Below are 18,764 nucleotides of genomic sequence, written 5' to 3'. Positions count from 1 at the left end.
TTACCTATTAGCAGTATACTTACAGAATCCTGGAGGTGGAACATCAGTGTTAGAGGGGGCACCCTCCAGTGTTGGAGGGTGCTTTCCACCTTCTCCAGTCTCTCCAAGATTGTACTGAAGCACATTAAAAAAAAAGGAAAACAAAATTAATATGATATTGGTTTGCTAAAGTTGTTTCGCTGTTCATACACATTCTTTGTCCCTATCAGTACACTTACACATTGATGGAGGCAATTCATCTGTATTAGGAAGCTGCTTCCCATCTCTCCCTCCTGGTGCTGTTTGGGGAAGCAGAAAACACTATTCAAGGCGGGATACAGACCGCCCCTTTCCCCGACGGATCGGGGCCTCAGCTGCCACAGCATTTGCCCCAGAGGCCCCGATCCACTGCTTTTCCTGGCCTCGGGGAAGTGGCAAAACACCGCTTCCCCACAGCCTGGAAAGGGGTGTCCTTGGGGCTTCATGCCCCAAGGACACCCCAACAGCAGCGTAGAGGCAATGTAAAGGCTGTGCCAGCAACACAAATGGTGAAAGGAGCTCCAAAACGGAGCTCCTTCCAGCACCGCTGAAAGAGCACCACAAGCACCCTGCAGTGGCCTGCACCACTCCGTTTGGAGGCGGCACAGCAGTGACCTCGTTATGGTGGCGCCCATGTAGACAGGGAGCCACCAATACTACACCGCAGTTATGTTCTAGGGTTGCGGGGCATCTGGAAAGGACACCCTGAGGCAACCCTAGCACCGTATCCAGGCCGGTGCTTTGCGCCGGTCTGGATACCGCCCAAGTTCCATATATTTGAATAACTGTGTGTGTTCATGTGCATACATACATATGTGTGTGTGTGTGTGTGTATAGAATCATAGAATCATAGAGTTGGAAGAGACCACAAGGAACTCACAATCAAAGCATTCCCAACAGATGGCCATCCAGCCTCTGTTTAAAGACCTCCAAAGAAGGAGACTCCACTATGCTCAGAGGAAGATCTTACTGTCAGGATGCTCCTCCTAATGTTGAGGTGGAATTTCTTTTCTTGTAGCGTGCATTCATTGTTCTGGATCTTATTCTCTGGAGCATCAGAAAATATGCTTGCTCCATCCTCAGTGTGACACCCCTTCAAATTCTTAAACAGAGCTATCATATCACCTTTTAACCGTCTCTTTTCCAGCCTAAACACAACCAGCTCCCTAAGTCTCTCTTCATAAGCCATGGTTTCCAGGCCCTCCTTTGGACATGCTCCAATTTGTCAACATCCTTTTTGAATTGTGGTGCCCAGTACTGGAAACCCAGGTGAGGCGTGCTCAAGGCAGAATAGAGTGGCACTATTTCTTCCCTTGATCTAGACACTATACTTCTATCGATGTAGCCTAAAATAGCATTGGTCTTTTTAGCTGCCACATCACACTGTTAACTCATATTCAACTTGTGGTCTACTAGGACTCCTAGATCCCTTTCACACGAAGTCTCCTTAAACCAGGTGTCCCCCATCCTATATCTGCACATTTCATTTTTTTTCTACCAAAGTGCAGCATCTTACATTTCTCCCTGTTGAAGTTCATTTTGTTAGCTTTGGCCTAGCTTTCTAATCTATTAAGGTAATTTCAAATTCGATCCTGTCCTCTGGGGTAGTAGCTACTCCTCTAATTTGGTATCATCTGCAGATTTGATAACTGCCCCCAATACTGTAATCCAAGTCATTGATAAAGATGTTGAATAGCACTGGGCCCAGGACAGAACCCTGGACAGAATAACACTGGGCCCAGGACTGGGCCAGGACAGAACCGCTAGTCACTTCTCTCCATGTGGTACTGTGTCTGCCTGTATAATTGTTTTATTTACATGTACACATGTATACATGTGTATATATGTTTATATAAAAGCACATATAGAGAAACATATATACATATATGTATATATCTAAATATCTATACAAACATTTTCAAATAAATAATGGAACATATGTATTATCATATTTGTGTAACAAATACACAGACACAGTACCACATAAACTCAAACAAACACATACAAACCTGAATATATCTACGTGTGTGTATATACACATGTGCACATATATATAATCTAGGTAAATATATAAATGCATATTTATATATATATTTAGACTAACACTGAAAGCAGTACAGATAATTATATATGCATATATATATATATATATATATATATATATATAGTGACATTGGTATGTGTGTTTTTGTGCATCAACAACTCGCGCATATATATATATAGACACACACATATATATGGTTACCTAGGGGGGTGTTTCTATGTAGCAATAACTCCCATACATATAGACACACTCATATATATGTGTGCTGCTGTGTGTATGATGCATAGAAACACACACACCTATGTAACCATACACACACACACACACACACACACACACATATATATATATATGAAAATCATCTCCTTCATGTGTTAGAGGAGGAAATTCAACTGACCTTGTTGTTAAGGTGCAGGGGTTCCTATGGGGAGGCATCTGGGGAGCCATCAGGGGAGGATAAAGAAGTCTCCTCTACCCTCCTCTCCGTCTAGCACCTTGAAATGCAACGGGAGAAATTAGTAAAGAACATGAGCACCTATGGTACTTTTAGCCCCCTCCCCCTGCTCTTCAAACCAAAAAGGGTAAAAGTTTTTTACTTACCTGTGGGTCTCCTCTCCCTCCAATTGGGTCTCCCAGTTGCCTCCCACAGCTCTGTCATTTTTCTAAAAAACGAAAGCTGTTTGGTGGGTGGAGGGTTCCCATCAAAGGTCTCCATTGCTTTGAAGAATGTAACCTTAAGGTTCTTGAACTTTGTATGGCACTGTCCAGCTCTATGAGAGTAACCCTTAAGGACAAGCCTGCAGGAGGCCGCTTGATAAAAAATTATATTCCTCCTATTTGAGGATTGCATCAGCCTCCTCGCAGCACCACACTGCTCAGCAATGATATCCAGAAGGAGATTAGGCTCCTTAGAGTGCCAGTACGCTATTCTGATTGGAACTCTCCACCCTGAGATGATTCCCAACTGACAAATGATTCATTGGGTTGCTCTTATTTATTAACGATTCACATTTTAAGTTGCACAAAAACCTCCAACAACTCATTTTGGCTAGTACACAATCAGAGTCTCCTTCACTAGCAGGTTTCTTGATACAGTGTTAAACTTTTCAAGCCTTGATACCATGGAGTGATGGGGATTTTGGGGGAGTATTTTCATTGGCGAGAAAGCAGTGGTACGGTGGCCTTGAGGAATTAAAAGAGCACTTACTCGATCCTGTTTCCTCAAAAGAGGCTACAAAGGGTTAGCCGGCTAATCATACAAAAGAAACATGTCGAGGTATACACAGCAAAGGTTTGCTTATCATGCTGTTTTGTGGATGCACTGTGCAACTTTTCAAGGCTTGGCACCACAGAAGGATGGAACTAGAGCCAGCATTTTTTTATTTACAGGAAAAAAATTGAGATAATCAGTCTCAATGGCTGCAGAACATGCAGATCTGATATACCTCTGCAAACATTTTGCAAGCTTGGCAAGCTTTTACAAGGGAATTTTTAATATATTTTCTTTGGCCATGAAGCAGGGATACAGTGGCCACAGCATGTCATTAAATCACATGTGCGTTTTTGCATCATGAAATGAATTGCATTTAATCTTCTGATGGGCTTACTACAGTGTGTTCTTCAGGAGAGATGCAACAGACAGAGAAGAGAAAGGCTTTAACAGTGTGGGAAATTGATAGTGTGGGAGCTTGGTAGCATGTAACAGGACAGCTATGGGCTTCTGCACAGGACAACAGCAGGCATTACTTCTACAGAGAGAATGAGGCCTAACAAAACTTTTTCAGTTCAAATTGAGTATCCACATAATTTGTGTGCACACACAGAAATACAGAAAAACAAACATGCACATCCACAAATAGATATATAGACTCTCAATGCTTCTATCTTTCTCTATGTTTATACACACACACACACACACACACACACAAATACACATATGAATATACATATCAGTATACACATATATACTTATATGTTTATGTATATATATGGTAATATTTGTCAATATGCGCAAAATGAAAATTGTTATATATAAGTATAAAAATATGTATGTGGAAATATGTGTCAATATGTGCAAAGAACCTCACCAACTGTTAGTCTGGTGGTGGAGAATTTTTAAAAAATGAATAATTCCATAACAGCAAACTGAAATAATTTGGAGCTGCCCAACAATTATCTGAAATGTACACATTGCTTAATGTGATGATCTATCATTGTCTATGTCCATAGCTAGCTAGCTAGCTAGCTAGCTAGCTAGCTAGCTAGCTAGCTAGATAGATAGATAGATAGATAGATAGATAGATAGAGATATATAATCTATCATTGCCTATGAGTGTGTGTGTGTTAGTGTGTGTGTGAGTGAGTGAGTGCATGTTTGTTCCTGCAAGGTCCACCGCCCTCTTGTGAGTGGGCCTCATAAGAGGCTGATTGCTATACACATCACTTTCTTTCAGTCTGACCTCTCCTACAGATGCTATAATCTGCTGCGCAATCCAACACTACAATTTTAAAAACACAAGGAGGTTACGTGGAGTGTTATTGCCAATTACCACCATAATACCCAGTGGTACTCCACAAACTTATGCTTATATTCCAAATTGTGGCACAAGGAAAAGAAGACACAGTAAATAAAATATTATGATTAATCTGTTTATTATGACCTAATGAACTGGGAATCATTATCTCCGCTTGTGGCAAAAACAATTACTAAATTCCTCCCTTATATAGCCTCTCCCTCTGCAGTTTCCTCACCCTCAGTAAGGAAGTTGTCATCATCCACTGTGTAGACTGCAGGTTGAGGTGGGCAGGATGTCCTCTACCACCCCCTAGGGGTCTGTTAGGCATCTCCAATATGCCTTCCGGAGACCAAATGCCCTCTCAACCACATTTATCACCCTATTAAGATGTTTGTTGTAAACTGCCTGGCGAGGACACAGGATACCCTTGAATGATGTCATCACCCATGGCTTGATAGGATAGGCAGTATCAGCCAGCAATAGTGGTCTTACGTGTTGCCTGATGATTGTCACTGTAGGCTTCCCTGGTACATAGACACTGACCTTAATGCATCATAAATGGGAGAGCTACAGAAGGCAAAACTGTCATGATTTGACCCCGCCCACCCCATGACAAGGTCAATAAATCTTCCAATATGGTCACATGTCCCCTGCAGAAGCGTGGAATATATTTTTTTTCCTCTTTATGAACTGTCCACTCTGATGCACTGGAGAAATGATGTTGCAGTGGCAGCTATCTACTGCTGCAAGCACCTGTGAAAATCCCATCATTTCAAAGCCAGCCATTACCTGTAGGGGCAGTAGGAAAATGCAAGTGGCAATAAGTGGTGTGAAAAGCAAAGATAACTATTACAAAACAAGACTAAAAAATATACCAAATCAAAGATAAAGCAAAGATAAAACTTAAAACAAAAAAGCTATCAGCCAATAAAACATGTAGTGTGAATAGCAATTACAAAGTAAGTACAAAGTAACACAAAATAAAATTAAAGAAGTCTACAAATGAAAATACTACATAAAAACTTATAGCTGCAAATTCACACCTTTCTATGGTCTCCAAAGTACACAGTCTCCTTCAGCAGCACCAGTTCCATGGTAATAACCACTTAGATAATAGTTTTACTGGCTGTGGATTTCCCAACACCAAATTTTGTTGCTATAGTTGTATAGAATCATAGAATCCTAGAGTTGGAAGAGACCATGAGGGCCATCCAGTCCAACCCCTGCCATGCAAAAACTCTCATTCAAAGCAAACCTGACAAATGGCCATCTAGCCTCTGTTTAAAGACTACCAAGGAGGGAGATTCCACCACTCTCTGAGGGAATGCATTCCACTGTCGATATAGGATCGAGGTATATGTCTAGGATCCTTTGTGTGCCAGAAAATGCACAGCAATAGCAACCCATTTTTCCACTGCCATCTTCCAGCAGATACTGGTGTCCTGTCTCATATGATGTGGGTGCACGTCTTCCACAATCATATTGAAGACTCCTTGTGTCATGCTGAACTCCTGCTGCCACATCTTGTCAGACCACACAGTACTGGCAAAAATGTCCCCAAATTCCCTTGTTTTGGGCTACGCCCACCACCTCCTGGGCATAAGTTCATAAAAGCACTGCATAGTGTTCCTAAAACAAGTGGCCTCACCCACATAGGAAAATGAATTCATGTCATCATCATCATTTCACCTCCTTTGATAGTCAATGCTCTCATCATCTGCAGCCACATCATCACCCTTCATCACATCCACATCCAAAGCTGAACCCCAAAATAAGTCTGCACTGCTAGGTATTCTCATCCATAGACAGCTGAGTAAAGTGGATTGCAACATTGCCTGCAAAATGGCTATGACCCTTGCCAGCAGACCATGAGGCTAAGTGACTGGAAATAGTGACATCAGATGTGCAGGGGCACACCTGAGTCCCTGTGCCACAAAATGATGCATGTCTGCATCATCAATGATGTGGAGATGCGGATCGCATGATTGACATTTAAAGAAAAACACGAGAGAAATCGATTGCAATCAATTATGAGCCTGCATCATGTAGCAGCACAAATCACAGTGGGAACAACAATCGTGCACACACACACACACACACACACACCCAAAAAAAGTGAATGCATGGAATAATGAAAAGATCCTCTTTCATAGTGGGAATGACACATCGACTGGAATCGATGCACCGAACCGGAGAAAAAGCGAATCACAAACCAGTTTAAATATAAGTGGGAATGAGCCCTTTGTGTCAGAATAGCCCCTTTCCTGATAAGTTCATGCCTTGGAGCGAACGGGTTCTTTTGAGTATCCGCTGAATGTGTTCAGGAAAAGAAGCTTGTTTTCTTACCCACCCTGATGAGCACTTCTTCACATGAGAAATACCAGCTGATTGCTATAGGGCTATTCTCCAAGATTAATTGCTCTAAATGGGGATTAACATAGTGAGGAAGAGAGTTACAGAAAGCCACATAGGGAGGGGGGAAGATAGTGAGAGGGACTTCTAACAAACACTTCTCAGAAGGGTGGAGAGTACTCCAGATGACAGGTTCGTGCATCACGAAGCTAATGGAAGTCAATGGCGGAATAACAAAAGCAGTCACCAACTGCTTCCATGATCAGGGAAATGGCTGGATCTAACCTTGTCTGCAATGACTGAGCCTTTCCTCCACTCCCCCCCCCCCCCATGTGTGGAAATGGCACATGGAGGAGACAATCTGCATAATGTGCACAAGAAAGAAAAATAGCCGATATTATAGCTCATCATGCATTGATCTATATGTGCCCTTACTCTCCACAGATGATACCATGACTTTCTGCTCTGATGAATGATTTCTTTTCAACTGATAAAGCACTGTGTAAATTTTAAAAGCGTATCTACATTCAGTGGATGTTCAACCTTTATATGGGGCTATATATGTATATGTTTCCTCCATTAGTGAAGCCATGTTCTAGTTCATGATATAGGAAAATGAATGCATAGACAGGGAGGGAACATGAGCTGTTTCAAAAGGGTATGTCTGAGGCATATGTCTACTGACCCCAGTTCCTTGGAAGTAATGCCATTTTGATTCCTATGAGACTTAATCCCATGTAACTCTTCTTCCCTACTTTTAGGAAGGATTTCCAAAATAATATGCCTTTACTATGTTACAGCAAATTAAGAATAAACAGCAGATCTCCAGACAATACCAGATAATGCTTGCTGGGGGTTACAGGTGATCTGTCTGTGGTAGCATTGCTAAAAACCCTCCTCACTCAAAAAGCTATCGGGTGCTTCTAAATATTTTCCCTGTATTTCCATTAATACTAAAGCACTGATTCAATAGCATATGACTTAACAGAATGCTCCAGTGAGAAAAACAGGAAGTGAATAGCTGTTCTGTTCTGTTTCTGCAACATATTGTCTCTCCCTTGCTCTCACTCTCTCACACACATTTAAAAACACTAGTGACATATATGCCACTCATTGGGTACCACAACAATGAGGTTGATTAAAATATAAATTGTATTTATTTTTAATGTTTTAAAATAGCCTAAATCTAGCATCATGCTGAAACTACAGCATTTATGTGATGGAATTTTTCTCCCTTCCCGTCCTTCTGGAGCGAATTGGGGGGAGGGGGCTGCATGTGGAAAGGTGATCCCTTGATTGCAGCTAGAAGAAATTATATCAGCAGAATTACCATATTAGAACCTGATCATACTCTAATTTATGATTTAGAGAATTTTAAATAAAAATACCTATCATATTTCAGTAAACTCCTTGTTCCATAAGACCATTTCTGCTTAATCAAATCTGTAGGCCAGATGCTGCTTTAAGATGTTCTTCCCTAGGAAATTAGCTCTGTGGCCTGTTACAGACAGCCAAAATAAAGCTGCTTCGGGTCTCTTTGGAGGCATGCTATTTAAATGATGCATGGGTCCTAAGAGTCCAGAGGTCGCGCCAAAGCCACACTCCATTCCTAAGCACTGGAGTGCCGCTTTGGTGCAGCTTCCAGATTCTTAGGATGCACGCATCATTTAAATAGCATGCCTACAAAGAGACCCGAAGCAGCTTTATTTTGGCAGTCTGTAACAGGCCTATGTGTCTAACATAGCAGGGTCTTGCTAGGGTGATGTGTGCCAAGGTTGTTACAGCACTCTATATTCAGATCTGGTCAGAAGTAAGTATAGTGGGCCCTTGGGTATTCACTGGAATTTTGTTCCTGGATATCAAAATCTGTTGATGCTCAAACACCATTATATATAATGGCATAGTAAAATGGCATCCTTTATATAAAATGGAAAAATCAAGGTTTGCTTTTTGGAATTGATTTTTTAAAGCATTTTCAAGCCGTGGATATTGAATCCATAGCTAAAGAATCCATGGATATGGAGAGCCAGCTGTACCAATGAGTTTTGTAAGTCTTCTCTCAGGTAACAGTGTACAGGGTTGCCATTCTGTTCTCAAGAAAGCCAAGTGGGCAATAGTGCTAGTCAAACAACCTGAAACTGCTACATCTTATAGGTTCTGAATTTTAAATTAAAATTGTCAGGTACTGGAGCTATTTATTGGCCCCTGGTTCCTTTACTTTAGCTGCTGTTGCAGTCTGCTCTTTTAATAGTGTTTAATTATGCTTTTAATTACATTGTAAACCATCTCATAAACCAAGACGGTACAGAGACTGATTTTTTTTAAAATAAATGTACAAGCACTTTAGCCTCCCTAGCTTTGTATCTCGTTGATATAAAGACTAGAGACCCAATTCAACTGTGTATGGATGGAGCTGGCATGTTTACACAAATCTGTAGACTTTTCACAAATACTATAATTGTGCTAATCACTGGTTTGGTATAAAGAAAATGAAATAACTACTCCCATTTCTCTCCCAAACAGGTAACTGAAAAGAGTAGCTACCTGCAGACTTAACAGCTGGATTGAGGAAGCAACTGTCCATAGTATCCAATAGCATTTGCAAATTTCTTTTCCAGCTAGGGGTGTCAAAGCAGAATCCTGCTGTTATGCACACATATGTCTCAGGGATGGATGGTGTTCATTGAGACAAGTGGGTAGCATGGAGGGTAACAAACTGCAGGTGGAGCTACATATTGGCAGAGCCAGGTGTCAAAACAGGTGGAGTCAATGGTGGGTGGATCCTAGGGTCACAGTAGTGAGTCATTTCAGGTGACAGATAGCTTGAAGATCACAGCCACAAATCAGTGGGACATGAAATCTGAGCCTTACCTAAACAACAATACAAACTATATGCTGTATTTAAGTTCTGTGTCTTCCCTTTGATAAATCCATTTTGTTATTTGGTTCTTAGAAGCTCAGCCAACATAAGCCTGACAGTGCAGCATTTTCAGGAGTACAGTATCTGACAAATGTGCACATACATATGTTAATGTAATATGCATTAGACAAATGCCTTTACATTATGAATACATGAAGAAGAAAGACCTATCCAAGTACTACAGCATGCCAGGTTATATTTTATGGCTGCACAAACATGTTAGACAAAGCAATAGGAGAAGCATGGACAAAGCTTGAGGTTGTGTCGGAGAGCTAAATTCATCCCTGAGGACTTGAATTCATCCCTGACAACTCCACGTGCATTGAATTTAACCCAGGCATCTGTCAGCTACGATGCATAGCAGCAAAGATGGGGCAGCCAGTCTTTTACAGCATGGTCTGACGCACATTTACTTGCAAGTCAATTCCACTTACATCAGTGGTACTTACTCCCAGGTAAGTAAAAATGTTGCAGCCTGCACATAGGATTGTAGCATCTTAAATCTGTTGTCTATCATAAACTATTTTCCTTAAAATACAGATGAGTGGCCTTTTTGCTTCTATAAAAGGACATATTTATTAGGACATGGAAATGGAAATTGACAGTTCCTGCCTGTTTTGATATACTGGTTTCCATGAAGAACAAGGATGTTCCATTTAGAACAAAGATCATTGGTCCTACAGATGTTTTTGGGCTCCAGTCCCACAAGCCCCAGCCATTGTGTGACTAGTAATAAGATATTAAAAGAGAAAAAGCCAATGTATAATGGTATAATGGTTTGAGTGTTGGACTACAACTCTGCAAACCAGAGTTTAGCCACAGACCCATTGGGTGGCCTTGAACAAGTCATACTCTCTCAGCCTCAGAAGAAGGCAAAGGCAAACTCACTCTGAACAAATAATACCAAGAAAAACATGTGACAGGGTCACCTTAGGGTCACCTTAAATCAGAAGCGATTTGAAGGCACACAGCAACAAGGGAGGGAGGACAAAAATTCCCCATTCCAATGTAGAAGTCTGTAAAATCTAATTTAATTTGAAAGTTATCTTCCTTGATAGCATAAGATCCACTGATCACTCACATTGTACTACCTCCCATTGTGAGTTAAACAGGTCTTGAAATCTTTTGAAACTGAAGGGTGCTTCAACCAAGTTCCAGGGTAAATTTGGCATAGCATCAAACATGACTATTCAGTACATAATGAGCAGAATCATTTGGGGCAGTTATGAATGCAACGGTGGACTAGGGACTGTGAAAGTCTTCTAGTTCCCATTTATTGGAAAGTAGACACAGCAATCAATGGGTGTCTGTTTCCCTATAGATCACGAAGAAGCCTGATTCCCCACCCTTCCCGACACACAAACAATTTTTAGTTTGAAGAGAAATTGCAGTAACAGTATAGTTTCTGCCTTTTGTGCCAGAAATTGGTCACAAGGGGCCAGGGGGCATCAGGTGCTTCCTGGCTGACAGGAGGACAAACACCTATCAGTTGCAATGGCTACTTCCCAGTCAGTGGGGATTGGAGAAATTGGGATGGGATTCACTACCTAGCATCCTAACTATGGTGTTTATGTACACATAACCCAAACAGGATTTTAGACAGTATGGTCTGTGCTTTCTGACCAAAATACCACATGCATAATTTTCACACAACCCCAACAAGATTCCAGCCAGTGGTTTCATTAATGTAGAGGTAAACTACACATTGAACCATCAGTGACTTTGGGTGCATCTACACTGTAGAAATAATGCAGCTTGACACTACTTTGAGTGTTGTAATTTCATCCTATGGAATCCCACGATTTGCAGTTTTACAGGGTCTTTAGCCTTCTCTGTCAAAGAATGTTAGTGCCTCACAAAAGATTCCAGGTTTATGTAGGATGGAGCCATGACAGTTAAAGATGTGTCAAATTGCAGTAGTTCTACTGTGTAGATGCCCTCTAAATAGCTGTGTGCTTCAACACTGAAATGCGATACAAATGCACAAAACTTAGGCCCGTTACACAGGGGCTTAAAAGTACGCGCGGAGTGCGTACTAGGGTTAAGACGGGGCGGTGCTTTTGCGCCGCCCTAACCTTAGTGCGCGCTGTGCGCGCACAAAATGGCAGCAGCCATTCCACACAGCTGCCGTCATCGATACATCACGCCCGCGCCGCCTCCAAACGAAGCGGCGCGGTTGTGACGTATTGGGGTCGTGGCAGGGTGCCTAGGGCGCCCTTTCTGCAACCCCAGAAGGAGCTCCGTTTCGGAGCTCCTTCCTGGTTTGGTCCGCTGGGCACAGCCTTTAGACGGCTGCGCCCAGCGGACCAAAGGAGAAAGGGGCCCCTTTCTCCTTCTCCCCGCCGCCGCGGGGTGTCCTTGGGGCTTGAAGCCCCAAGGACACCCCTTTCCAGGCTGCGGGGAAGGGGCCTTTTGCCGCTTCCCCGCATCCCGGAAAGCGGCGGATTGGGGCTTCAGCGGCTGCCGCTCTGGCCACTGAGGCCCTGATCCGGCGGGGAAAGGTGTGCCTACAGGCCGCCCCAAAGGGGCGGTCTGTAACGCGCCTTAGTCATATGGTGCTTAGTAGCAATTATACCTGTTTTCCCCCTCGGGGATAGAGGACCTATTAGAATGGTCCACCCTTGAAGGCTATGGAATCAATTGGATTCCAGAAGGCCCTAGAGGGTTTAATGTTTGATAATGCCGGTGATTCTGTTGATCCTTGGTGAATATGTGGAACACCGATCTTATTAGGGCTATCGACACAATTGCCACCAAGCATCCTTTCCAACCCACTTCAAATTGAAAGCACTGGTATACCAAGAGCTGAAGAATATGAAGCGGGCCAGACAACAACTAGAGTACGAATGGCCGAAAACTGGACTCTTATCTGACAAAACTCATCATAAGAATTTTCTTTATTCTTATAAAGAGGCAATACATGCAAAAAGGAGATTATCTTCTTCTGCATGCATTACGTCTGCAAAATCTCATCCAGCAGAACTGTTTAGGGTGGTGAGGGAACTAATGGTAATGCCATCTACCCAGAAACCTCTACATAACCCGACAACAGCCTGTTGTGATGCATTTAATAGCTACTTTGCAGGTAAAATCTCTCAAATAAGAGCCAACTTGGACGCCAGTGTTGGAGCAAAATCGACTGATGAGGTGTCCAGCAAACCTGTTTATGAGATTAAACTGGATCAGTTTGAGTACTGATGACATGGACAAGGTCCTTGGAAAGGTGAAGAAGATGGTGTGCCCCCTCGATCCTTGCCCATCATGGCTAGCCGTCCAGGGAGGGTGATGCCTTGATGGAACTTCTTAGACATGTCATCAATGCATCCCTTAGGGAAGGCTATGTACCATCTTCTTTGAAGGACTGCTCCTGAAAAAACCTTCCCTTGACCCCTGTATATGAAAAATTATAGGCCTATATCCCATCTGCCATTTTTGAGCAAGGTGATTGAGAGGGCTGTTGCTCTTCAGCTCCAAGTGGTGTTGGAGGAAGCCAATTATCTGGATCCATTTCAAACTGGCTTTAGGACGGGATATGGGGTGAAGATTGCCATGGTCGCCTTAACTGATGACCTTCATCTAGGCATTGACAAAGGAAGTGTGACCCTATTGGTGCTTCTAGACCTCTCAGCAGCATTTGATACGATAGATCATGGCATCCTCTAGGAACACACAAGACAGTTAGGAATCAGAGGCAGCGTACTGCAGTGGTTCTGGTCCTTCCTCTCAGGCAGGTTACAGAGGGTGATGCTCGGGGACAGTTGCTCCTCAAAAACGGAGCTTAATTGTGGAGTCTGTCAGGGTGCCATCCTGTTCCCAATTCTATTTAACATTTATATGAAGTCGCTGGGAGAAATCATCCATAGACATGGGATGGGGTGTTATCAGTATACTGATGACACCCAAATATATTTCTCCATGTCTTGGGCATCAGTGGCAATGGCAGATGGCATCTCTCCCTTCAATCAGTGTCTTGTTGCAGTAATGGACTGGATGAGTGAAAACAAGCTCAAGCTGAATCCAGACAACACTGAAGTACTTACAGTAGGGGCCCCTAAACCAGGTATTGGGTTGCAACCTCCAGTCCTAGAGAGGCCCACATTCTCCTCAAAGGATTGTGTTCACAGTCTGGGGGTGCTTCTTGACTCATCGCTTCAGATGATAAATCAGGTGATTGTGACGGTCAAGAGCATCTGTTATCAGCTTCAGCTGATACGCCAGCTGCGCCCTTTCCTGGAACTGGGGGAACCTGGAAACTGTAGTACATGCACTGGTAACCTCACGATCTGACTTTTGCAGTGCGCTCTACATTGGGCTATCCTTGTGCCTACCCTGGAAACTCCAATTGGTACAGAATATGGTAGCCAGGTTGGTTACCGGAACATCTAAGAGTGACTGCATAACACTGATTTTGAAATCACTCCACTGGCTGCCCATTGGTTTCTGGGCGTGGTACAAGGTGTTGTACCTTTAAAGCCCTACGTGGCTTGGGTCCAACTTATTTAAGGAATTGCCTACTTCCATAAAATCTGTCCTATACACTTAAATCCTCTGGGAGGAATTTATTGAAGCCTTTAAAGACCAGGTTAACTGCAGCCTCCCAGAGGGCTTTTTCTGCAACTGCTCCCAGCCTGTGGAACGGCCTGCTGGATGAGATCTGTCAAATTACCAATTTAGACAGCTTCAAGACAGATGTCTTCTGGCAGGCCTTTCTGGAATGAAGTACTTGGCCATACAGCACCCATTCCCATAGACCATGGACTCATTATGTTTGGTTCCACCCATTGTTAATGTTTTTAATTGTTTATTCATGCAGTTTTTAATCTTAACTAGTTTAATTCTTTTTTAAGGGGGGAATATTATGTATATATTGTTGTATGTTTTTAATATGCTTTATGCCACTTTGATTGTTTTCACAAAAATTAAAAGTTTTATTTTATTATTATTATTTATACCTGAGGTCATCATGCAACATCTAACTGTTATCTTCATAATAATAATAATTTATTTGTATTCCACCTCTCCCTTTTTGAGAATCAAGGTGAGTAACAGCAAACCAAATAACAATTACATAAAAATAACAAAAACATTCCCTAATCACCTCAACCCTGCAACCCTCCCTCTCTCACATAAGATAAAACAATAAAATCATACAATCCACAATAACAGATTAATTACAACAACATTAAAACTGGAGTGTTCATATTAAGAGGGGGCAAATTTGGACAGGTGAATGGTTCTGTTCTTTTAGAAGGTCAGTCTGGGAAGGCCCGCCAGAAGAGATCCATTTGTATTGCCTTTTTAAAGGCATCAAGAGATGTAATATGGTGGATCTCCTCCTTCATGACAATAAAAGCAAAGCTAGCTATTAAAAAAGATATATTGAAATTATGCAGTTACACAGTGTAGTATGCCTGCATTTCTTCTACTGATTTTTTTTTATATATATACCGCTATTCCAAAGATCATAGCGGTGAACAGCAAGTAAGCTAATTTGCCCCCAACAGTCTGGGTACTCATTTTAGCGACCTCGGAAGGATGCAAGCCTGAGTCGAGCTTGGGCCCTCTTGCTGGTCTTGAACTCGCAACCTTGTGGTTTTGAGTGAATGGCTGCAGTACAGGCATTTAACCACTGCGCCACCAGGGCCCTTCCTGATTTGAAATGGCAGGCCTATGAAATAAGCTGACTGCACAGCCTGACTCACAAAAAGTTTATATTTCTGTAAAATATCTTTCTCTTTCCTCTAAGGGCCAAATGTATGTTCGGTTACACATGTTGTAGTATTTTATAGAGGAGTAAAGGACATGGGGACTTCAAGACATTGCTGAAATACAGTTTCCAAAATCTGTCAACTTTAGCCATTTTGCCTAGGGCTGGTGGGAAATTGTAGTCAAAAATACCTGGAGGACCACATGCTCTCCACTCCTATCTTAATATAAAGCATGTTTTTAAGCAAAAATTGTGGGCAGAGGGCAGTCCAGCTCTCAATCCAATTGCATGTGGAGACGGGTTTGCCACTTCACTCACCTACCAGATAGTCTCTAGAAAAACCATGCCCCATCCACCATTCCTGCCTCTGCAGCTCTGTTGTGGTAGGGGTTTGTGTTCCAACCACAACAAGGAAGTTTCAGGCAAACTGTTATGAGCCAGCAACCCTTTTTAAATGGATCTGAATGGACAGCAACACATTTCATCTACTGATTTACTTGAGTTATTAAATCCCTCCTTCCCAGTGTGAACAGAAAGTAAGACATTTAATGTACATGAGGCATTTTATTTGTGTGCACTTTTTCTTTGGCAGTCTTGCATTTTGCATGGGAGTTAATGCCTGAGATGCCAAAGAACCACCATCACTGTGATTAGACTTCTATAGAAGAGTGGGACACAACTACAGTGAAGTATATAAATTAATGCTGAAGAAAAAGAGTCAAAGAGAGCATCATTTTGTTAGTTCAGTTCACACAAACAGCAGATGAGAAGTTGTTTTTGGTTTGAAATGCTACTCAAAGTGATGGCCTGTGGACCAGTAGTGTCCACAAGGAATTGCTTGCCAGCAAGTTCACAGGGAAGGGAGGGAGGGAGGGAGGGAGGGAGGGAGGGAGGGAGGATTATATCCAATGAGGGCAAATATGATGTCAGTTCCTAGTACATGGGTGATGGGATCCTATTAAGAAGAACTGCAATGGAGTACTGCTACAGAACCACCTGGTTCAATATATCTTCTAGAAAAACATTCCCTTGATATACTGATTTGAGTGTTGGATTAGGATTCTGGAGACCAGGGTTCATCCAGGGCTCAGTCATGTAAACTCAGTGGGTGGCCTTGTGCAAGTAACAGTCTCTCATCCTCAGAGGATGGTGGTAGCAAACCTTCTCTGAAAAAACTAGCCAAGAAAACCCCATGATAGGATTGTCTTAGGGTTGCCATGAGTCAGAAATGACTTGAAGGCACACAACAACCATACCAGAAGTTGGCAATTGTGGCTGTCCAAATGTTCTTGAATGAAAATTATCATATTCTCTTCCCTTTGGCTATGCTAGCTATGGCTAATATAAGTGAAAACATCTAAGGGATCGCCAATATCAATCCATGCCCTGCATGTAAAAAGCTAGCTTCACAGGCTTAAGACAAGAATTCTCCCCCCTAACATTCACTAGTCTGCGCTTTGACCTGACCTTTAAATTTTTAAAAAATTCTGCACATGCTCAGAACGCCTTCTTTTTTGTTATTTCATGTATTCCAGGGTTCGGTCTGAGCAAGCCAGCCAACATCTCAATTTAAACCTGGAAATGCATTGCAGTCTGTGGTTTAACATTGACATAGAATGCATTGGTTTCATAAACACCATGCATTAAATACTTTAATACATGGTGTTCATGAGACCATTAAATGTGATGTTTTTGTGTTTAAAAACATCTGTATATATATATAAGTTTAGCTATTCATTGTATCATAGCTGTTCATTGTATCCCCGTCTTTGGAATAGTCTTCTTTATTTATTGACTGAAGCCAGCATATTGTAGTGGTTTTAATGCTGGACTAGGACTCTGGGAGGCCAGGTTTGAATCCTCATTCAGCCATGAAAACCCACTGGAAGGCCTTAAGCAAGTCACACTCTCTCAGCCTAAGAAGGAGGCAGTGGAAAGCCTCCTCTAAATAAATCCTGCCAAGAAAACCATATGAAAGGGTCACCATACATCGGGGTCAACTTAAAGGCAGATAATAATATAATAATAATTTATTGATGATGACACAGGGCAAAGTTTCACCAATTAGCTAAGTGGAATTTCTCTTACCATTTGTCATTGTTTCTGGTATGTATCTATCCCATTGTCTCTCCCTCCCACCTCCATGCCTTAAATTTCTGTTTTGTGGTCCCCAGATAGAAAATGAAATATTAGGTTTGTCAAGCATATATCATTGTTTAAATGTCTGGAGATGATGGGTTAAACAGACCAATCAATGATACAACTCTCCAGTGCATTGCAGTTACTGCTAGTGATGTTCCCTCTGGCTGTTTAAGGCCCAGCAAGTCAATAACCTATTAATATCATAGTCTGCCAGGGTCAGCTATGAACAAGTCACACATGTCTTTTGAAGGGTTTGAATACTGCTCATTTGTGGATTAAAGAGAAAGTTCCCCATGCTTTCTTTCTTTATTTTTTAAAATACATGCATTACTTTGTCTTGTTTTCCCCTCCCCATTATCCCATCTTAGAAAAAATGTATACAATTTTTTTTAAAAAGTAAACAGATGATTTTCCTTTATAAGTGCAAACAGAATGAATGTGCAGTTTTAAAAAGGCACTTCTCTGCCAAAGAATGCTGGTGCTTCATGAAACTACAACTCCCAAGATTCTATAAGATGGAGCCATGGGAGTTAAGGTGGTGCCAAATTGCATTATTTCTATAGTTGCTGTAGTTGCAGCCTAGATTAGCATAGGGTATTCCTGACTAAATTTCTTTGTAATAGTAGGACCCAAAGATGTAGTACATGATTATGCAGGAATTATCTTACTACTGATGTAGATGTAGTATAGAATAACCAGGCCTTTGAATGTCCTCTTCATTAACTATTCTTTGCACAGTGTCAAGCATCTATTTAGATCTATCTGTTAATATGGGAAACTTTATAGTCTTCATTAGAAATAATATATCGAAAAAGAATCACACTCTTTTCACAGTTAAATACCCATTTCAAAAATGATTTATAGTTTCATCATTATTCAAACTTCACAGGAGGCACTGCCTATATACTATTGGAGAGGGTTGTGGTACTGCCACATTGCTTGCATGAATAGCCATTCGCCTTCTATAGAACATTTCATTGCTTTGGGGGAATAAAATGAGGATGGCTGGTAGGGCAGCAGTGTACTGATCTCACTAGTCTTCCTTCCTTTATCTCTTATCTTTTT

This window comes from Sceloporus occidentalis, unplaced genomic scaffold (genome assembly GCF_023333645.1).
Source record: "Sceloporus occidentalis isolate IW3139 unplaced genomic scaffold, rSceOcc1.0.p SCAF_6, whole genome shotgun sequence".
In the NCBI taxonomy this organism is placed as follows: Eukaryota; Metazoa; Chordata; class Lepidosauria; order Squamata; family Phrynosomatidae; genus Sceloporus; species Sceloporus occidentalis.
Note: the sequence above shows the minus strand (reverse complement) of the source record.